This window comes from Nicotiana tomentosiformis, chromosome 7 (genome assembly GCF_000390325.3).
Source record: "Nicotiana tomentosiformis chromosome 7, ASM39032v3, whole genome shotgun sequence".
NCBI lineage: Eukaryota > Viridiplantae > Streptophyta > Magnoliopsida > Solanales > Solanaceae > Nicotiana > Nicotiana tomentosiformis.
Genome location: NC_090818.1, coordinates 31,115,336 through 31,122,886, shown reverse-complemented (window position 1 = coordinate 31,122,886; position 7,551 = coordinate 31,115,336). Strand labels below are relative to the sequence as shown.

The window sequence follows — 7,551 nt, the reverse complement described above, 5'->3', positions numbered from 1 at the left end:
GGCTTGAGAGATTAAAATAATATCAGACAGAAAGCTATTTGAGATTTAGCATGCGTAAGGGAATTATTTATTTACATAACCAATGCCGATTTAGCCTTGTAATTTGTTGTAGTTATATACATAACCAATGCCTATTTGGAGCTTCTTTATTTTTATTGTTGGCCCATAGTAAGTATCGTTGTCGACCCCTCGTCACTACTTTTTCGAGGTTGGACTTGATACTTAATGGGTATATGTTGTTTATGTACTCACGCTACACTTCTGCACTGACCGTGCAGGATCTGAGGCATGCGCATCTGACGATCACACCGGCGCGTACCTCGTTACCCAGAGGCCTAGTGGTGAGCTGCTTCCTGAGCCGTCCCGCAGCACCTAGAGTCACTCCTTTGCATTCATTTCTGTCTATTTTTATTTGAGACAGTAGGTAGAGTTTTGTATAATCTATTAGTGCCCATACACTTGTGACACGAGGTCTTGGCACACACTAGCAGACTTTGTGATTTTTGATTATTACTATGGTTATAATTGCACTCAGCTGCTTTCGTTTTATTTATTTAAATCTGTTGTTTCTTAATCTTTTAATTAAGAAAAATTTAATTACTTGGAATTTATTAAAAATAGGAATCACATGGTTAGTTCAATGTTGGCTTGCCTAGCGGCGGCACTGGGCGCCATCACGGCCTATAAGAGAATTAGGTCGTGACACTTAAAAAGTTTATTTTCCATCCATGGTGCTTCCACTGCAGTTATTAGATAAATTTCTGCTACTGAGCATGAATTAGTTAATCTTTCAATGGGATACTTCTAGTGTCAATTGATCTTCTTCTTCGTTTTCTCTTTATTAGTGTTATGCCTATGTCATTAAGATGTTTGATAGAGGAAAACTAGCTCGTAATATTTAGCTTGATTATTGACATAGACAAATCTTTTTTAATTTTTCCTTCTTTATTTTTCTGAAGTTTAGATGCAAGTTTTAGTCGTAAAGAAACCTGAATGAAAATTAGCTCATAATATGAGAATTTCTACTCTCAAACTACCATTTTCCTCGATGTTCCACTTCTAAAGAAAAGAATATATATTCTTTTTATTTCATAATAGCACTACTTTGAAATGACATCTACGAGTTCTTGCAGCTAAAGTGCTTTCTCATGGAGAACAAAATATGTGAACCTGATTTGGCAATATGGCCAGTGAACAATATGATGAAGAAGTGCAGTCTTATAATAACCTTCAGTTTTATATTTATTTTCAGCTAGTAGCAACTGCAATTTTTATTTGTGTTCAGTTTGGTGGAGATTTTTCTTTAGTCTCTTATTGAAGGTAGGTTTATTATTTATATACTATAATATAATTAAGATACTTACTTGGTCCAATTGTATCCTAATGTGTTGATATTTATAATAGGTCCCTGATGATCCATCTCAAGAAAATATAATAGATCCCTTATGCAAATAGTGACCTCGAACGAGCAACACAAGGACTACTACTGGCATTTCAAAGTACAAATTTCTTTTCTTTTTGGTATTTGAATATATGTTGCTAATCTCCGCTCTGCAGCTTCCTATCTGTCCATGGTATAATAAAAGAAATATTTGATTATTAACTCCTTATCTTCAGTCCTCTCGTTTGAGTAATTATTTAATTGTCCTACAAAAAATAGTAGAACTTGTTTGCATTGGTGATCGTCAAATATAGTAATCTCTTATCTGTCTTTTCTTAATTTTCTATTATCTGGCTTATTTCCATTTTTTAGGAAATATAGTACTTTATTAGGACTTACATTGTGCCATATTGAATATGCACCTCTTTCTTTTTGTTTACCCTAACATGATGTACCATTTTTCTACACAAACAAAGTGAGATGAAACCTATCTTGGCACTCTAAACTATTCTTTCTTTCCTGCACATGCTCCACAAAGTAATGTTAAACAGTTTTAGGTCTTTCTAATACATATTAGTTCAAACATGGACATTTAGTTTTAAAAGAAAAAGTATTTTTAAGAGAAATATTAGTCACACATTGAAGGTTCTGTATGTGATATAATATCAGCTGGTTGTATCCCTAATGTCAAGAGCTTTCATGCGTAACCATACGTCCTACCTGGTGTTCTAATCATTCTGAATGTAAGATATCCAAGAGATTATGTCTTCCTCAGAAAATTTCCTTTACCCATTCTAGAGGAGATGGAAAAGAGCATGAAGCAAGCATCAAACAATTATACACAAAAACATGAGTAAATTTATAAAGTAAAACAGAAAAGTGTAGTAATGGCATCTATCTTATTGATAGTTCAGATAGGAAAAAATATTCATGAGATTGTCAGCTTGGTCCGGATTCAATTAGGATTTATGCCATATCACATAGTTGTAGTAGAGTGGCAGCCCGAGCATGAGATCTTATTAGTTTAGAGCCTACGTATTTTGTCTAGTAAAAATTAACTTAAACGTATTGCTGCTCTATTTCTAATTTTTGTTCTTAGATAGTGCAGTTGTAAGTTTGTTTCTACGTAAATAAATTTTTTGAAATATTTAAAGATTGTTGAGATCCTCAAAAATCTACCTTCTTGCTCTTAATTAGAACTTGTTTTGAGACTCTATTTTCGCCTATTGTGATGGCTTAAAATCCTGCAGGTGAAACAGAGAAGTCAATGACGAACCTAATGCTTTGACACCCACCAAAATCTTTAGTGCATGCTTTGTTGCTTAATTTCAGAAGTGCTCGAGGCTATTTTATGATGATTGGTTTTAAAGTACTTGTGCAATATCACACCATTCATGGCTTACTACCACAACAAAGGAAATGCTAATTTCATGCTTTGATTTTTTTCCGGTAAAGGTACCGAGATATGCAAGGCATATATCTTTGGAGTTGTGCGGTAGTATATGGTCTTAAGAAGGCAAACAACTATTACTGGAACGTTTAGCCAGAGATTAAGTGGATCTTCAGACATTTTCTATGTGGAAGACTTCATCATGATCAAGAGTTGGAGAAAATTTAATGCGCATTTGTTATATAGTTGTAACGATCCGATCGATCGTTTTGAGCATTTGCACTTCACTCAGTAGTTTGAGAGCATGAGTAGCTCTGTATGATGTGAATCGTCGGTTTTATTTTTCAGATTATTCGGAATCGATTTGGAAGAATGAATTTCATTGTTGAAACTTTAAGTTGGATGAGTTGACCAAGTTTGACTTTTGTGAATTTAACCCCGAAACGAAGTTTTGATGGTTCTGTTAGGTCTGGATGGTGATTTTGGACTCGGGCGCATACCTGGATTTGCATTTGGATATTTCTAAAAGGATTCAGCATTAATTGGCAAAACTGGGAAATTTGAAGGTTTGGAAAGTTCATAAGTTTGACCGAGAGTTGACTTTGATGATATTAGGCTCGGATTGTTATTCCGAAAATTTGAATAGCTTCGTTATGTCATTTGGGACTTGTGTGCAAAATTTGGATTCATTCCGGGTTGATTTGATATGTTTCGACGCGAGTTTTGGAAGTTCAAAGTTCAAAGTTCATTCTAGTTCGAATTGAGGTGCGATTCTTCGTTTAGATGCTGTTATGTGTGATTTGAGGCCTTGAGTAGGTTCGTATTATGTTATGGGACTTGTTGGTATATTCGGACGGGGTCCCGAGGGGCTCGGGTGAGTTTCGGACGAGGTTCACATCATTTTGGAAATTTTGGCTAAGGCTGGATTGGCAGAGATTCTAGTATGACCGCATCTACAGAGCTATGGGCGTGTAACGACCCGCCCGGTCGTTTTGAGAGTAATAGCCCTAATTCCCTATTTATTGTTTCTCCCGTATCTTTTTCTGCTTATGTGACTTGTCAAGAGGTTTTATTTTTGGTTTCGGAGTGTTTTGGGACACTTAGTCCCTAAAACGGAAGCTTACGTCTTAGGATTTTGACCGTAGTCGGAACTATGTGAAGACGACTCCGGAATGGAGTTCCGGAGGTTTCGTTAGCTCCTTTGGGTGATTTTGGACTTAGGAGCGTGTCCGGGCTGTGAATTTTAGGTCTGTAGCTGATTTAGGTTTGAATTGGCGAAAGTCGAATTTTGAAGATTTTGACCGGTAGTGGTCTTTTTGATATCGGGGTCAAATTTTGATTCCGGAAGTTGGAGTAGGTCTGTAATGTTGAATATGACTTGTGTGCAAAATTTGAGGTCAATCGGACGTGGTTTGATAGGTTTCGGCATCGGTTGTGAAAATTTAAAGTTTCAAGTTCTTTAAGCTGGAATTGGAGGGCGATTCGTGATTTTAGTATTGTTTGATGTGATTTGAGGGCTCGACTAAGTTCGTATGGTATTTTAGGATTGGTTGGTATGTTTGGTCGAGGTCCCGGGGGCCTTGGGTGAGTTTCGGATGCCCTACGGATCGATTTTTGGACTTAGGAGGCTGCTGAAGTTTTCTGGTGTCTCAGTTCTGGTTTCCTTATACGCGATCGCGTGGGGTGATCCGCGATCGCGTAAGCTAGCTGGACGAGAGGATGGAATTGTTCTTCGCATTCGCGGACAGTCACATGTGAATGCGTAGTGAAGTGAGGTGGTGCTTTGCGAACGCAGAGACAAGGTCGCATTCGCGTAGAGTTAAGTGGACCAAAGTTGGGCCACGCGCTTTGATCATCGCGAATGCGTGAGGACATTCGTGATCGCGTGAGTCTGAGAGCCAGAGCATCGCTTTCGCGTAGAGTTAATTTTTGGGGTAGCAAAGTTGTTCTTCGCGATCACGAGGCTATTTCCGCGATCGCGATTAAGGAATCACTAGGCAGTATTAAACATTTCAAAAATGAGAGTTTGGCCATTTTTATCAAAACGTGAGTTTGGGAGCTCGGATTTGGACGGGATTTTGGAAAGATTTTCAGAGACATCGATTGGGTAATGATTCTACACTCTATTTTGGTTATATTCCACTAATCTATCATTAATTTCCTCTTTAATTTCGGATTTTTGGGGTTGAAATTGGGAAATAGAGGAAGAACTTCTTCAACAAAGATTTCGAGTTTTGAAAGGGGATTTGTGGTCGGATTTGAGTAATTTTTATATGGTTGGACTCGTGAGTGAATGAGTGTTTCTATTTAGTGACTTTTACCTGATTCCGAGACGTGGGCCCGGGTTGACTTTTTAGGGCGAATTTCGGAAGTTTTGTTAAAGTATTGATTTCATTAATTAGATGAGTCTATTATGGTTATATTTATGATATGTAATTGCTTTTGGCTAGATTTGGGCCATTCGGAGCCGGATATTCGTGGAAAAGGCATTGTGACCGATTGATTGAGCTTGGTTCGAGGTAAGTGATTTGCCTAACCTTGTGTGGGGGAAACACCCCTTAGGATTTGGTATTGTTTTGATATGTGAGCGCCGTGTACATGAGGTGACGAGTACGTACACGGGCTATTTGTTGAAAAACCTTGTTCTTCACTAAGTAATAACATATTTTCTCCTTATTTGAACTATACTAGCATATGCAACTATCCTGTTTAGTTTAGAATAGCATGCCTACGTGTCTTAACTACCTATCTAAACTCTGTGCAACTTGTTTAGTGAAATTCCTGTTTCTTTTCCTTGACTTGAACTTAATCTCAATTGTAGGTTTTCTTGCTGTAACTGTTATTTCTGTTGGTTGAGCTGCATATTTACTTTTGGATTACGGAACGGTATTTCGGGAGATCCCCATGTACTGCATATTTAATTTGGGACTACGAAACAGTATTCCGGGAGATCTCCTTGTACTGCATATTTACCTTGGGACTACGGAACGGTATTCCAGGAGATCCCCATGTTCTGCATATTTACTTTGGAACTATAGAACAGTATTCCGGGAGATCCCCATGCACATTTATGTTTGGGACTACGAGACGGTATCTCAGGAGATCTCCTGTTGTTATCTCTGTGTACTGAGCTGTTATCTTCTATAAATTCTTTCTTTTAAATTTTAGTCTTTATTTTACTGCGATATTTCTTTCTTGCCTTGCTTTATTATTATTTATACCCTTAGATGCCTGACCTGACCTCGTCACTACTCGACCGAGGTTAGGCTTGGCATTTACTGGGTACCGATTGTGGTGTACTCATGCTAGTCTTCTGTACATATTTTTCATGTGCAGATCCAGATGCTCCTTATCAGTCGCACTATCAATGAGCCAGGACAGTTTTGGAGACTTCAAGGTATATCTGTCGTGTCTGCAGACCTCAGAGTCCCCTTCTACTCTTTCCTATGTCCATTATCTTCTGTATTTTTCTTTTGTTAGACTCTGATGTATAGAGACACTAGACTTTCCTTCTGTAATTTGTGATTCACGATGTTCCGAGTTTTAAAATTTTTGTGTATTTTTGAATAGTTGGTTATTGTACACGCCAAGCGACATGGTACCCAGTTATGTTGTTATTGCTACAGTTAGTTGTTAAATTTATGTTTTTATTTCATTATCCCGCAAATGTTTGGCTTACTTAGTCGTAGAGACTAGGTGCCGTCACGACATCATACGGAGGGGAAATTGAGTTTTCAAATTCCACAAACGACGTCGAAACCTACCAAACCACGTCCGATTGATATCAAATTGTGCACACAAGTCATATTCAACATTACGGACCTATTCTAACTTCCGGAATTGAAATCTGACCACGATATTAAAAAGTCAACCCCCCGGTCAAATTTCCAAAAATTAGACTTTTGCAATTTCAAGCCTAAATTAGCTGCAAACCTCAAATTCACATTCCGTACATGCTCCTAGGTCCAAAATAACCCAACGGAGCTAACGGAACCGACGGAACTCCATTCCGGAGTTGTCTTCACATACTTCCGACTACGGTCAAAATTCTAAGACTTAAGCTTCTGTTTTTTGGGACTAAGTGTCCCAAACACTCCGAAATCAAAAACAAGACCTCCTGGCAAGTCACATAAGCAGAAACAGATACAGGGAAAATAGTAAATAGGGGATCCGGATTAATACACTTAAAACGACCGGTCGGGTCGTTACAAAACCCTTTGAAATCCCAGAGAATATCAACCCAATATGCTGGAGTTTTGGAATAGCTTTGTAATATCTTTTCCTTATGATGTTTTCTTCTACTTTAAAGTTTTTCCGATTCCAGATCTTAGGAGCTTTTGAAGTTCAAACTTTTGTTTCTCGGCTCTTTTAGTGCTGCTCTATTTCGGATGTTTTTGTATTTTTCATGTGTGTGTCCATGAATCCAGAGAGAGGTGAGAGATGAGTGAGATGGGATGGGATTTTTGAAGTTCAAACTTTTGTTTCTCGGTCCTTTTAGTGCTGCTCTATTTCGGATGTTTTTATATTTTTCATGTGTGTGTCCATGAATCCAGAGAGATGTGAGAGATAAGTGAGATGGGATGGGATTTTTTGAGGCGGCTAGGGTTTTTGTATAAATGGGGGATCCGTTTCTGCTGAAGAAGAAAGAAGTTGTTTTAATGGGTAGGGAGAGGTATTGGGCTAAAAATAATATTGGAGTAATTTTATATATTGTGTAAAAATTACGTGCTCACACAAGTAAGTATCTTTATTTCTCAAACTTTAAAGTGAAACATACGGA

At 37.8% G+C, this 7,551-nt stretch overlaps 1 long non-coding RNA gene across 1 annotated transcript; it reads left to right on the top strand.

Moving 5' to 3' along the window:
* The first annotated feature begins 921 nt into the window (after positions 1-921).
* Positions 922-2,994, top strand: LOC108944578 (uncharacterized). The gene is made up of 2 exons (XR_001968634.3): positions 922-1,499; positions 2,837-2,994. It is a non-coding gene; the product is annotated as an uncharacterized lncRNA (long non-coding RNA).
* Positions 2,995-7,551: the final 4,557 nt, after the last annotated feature.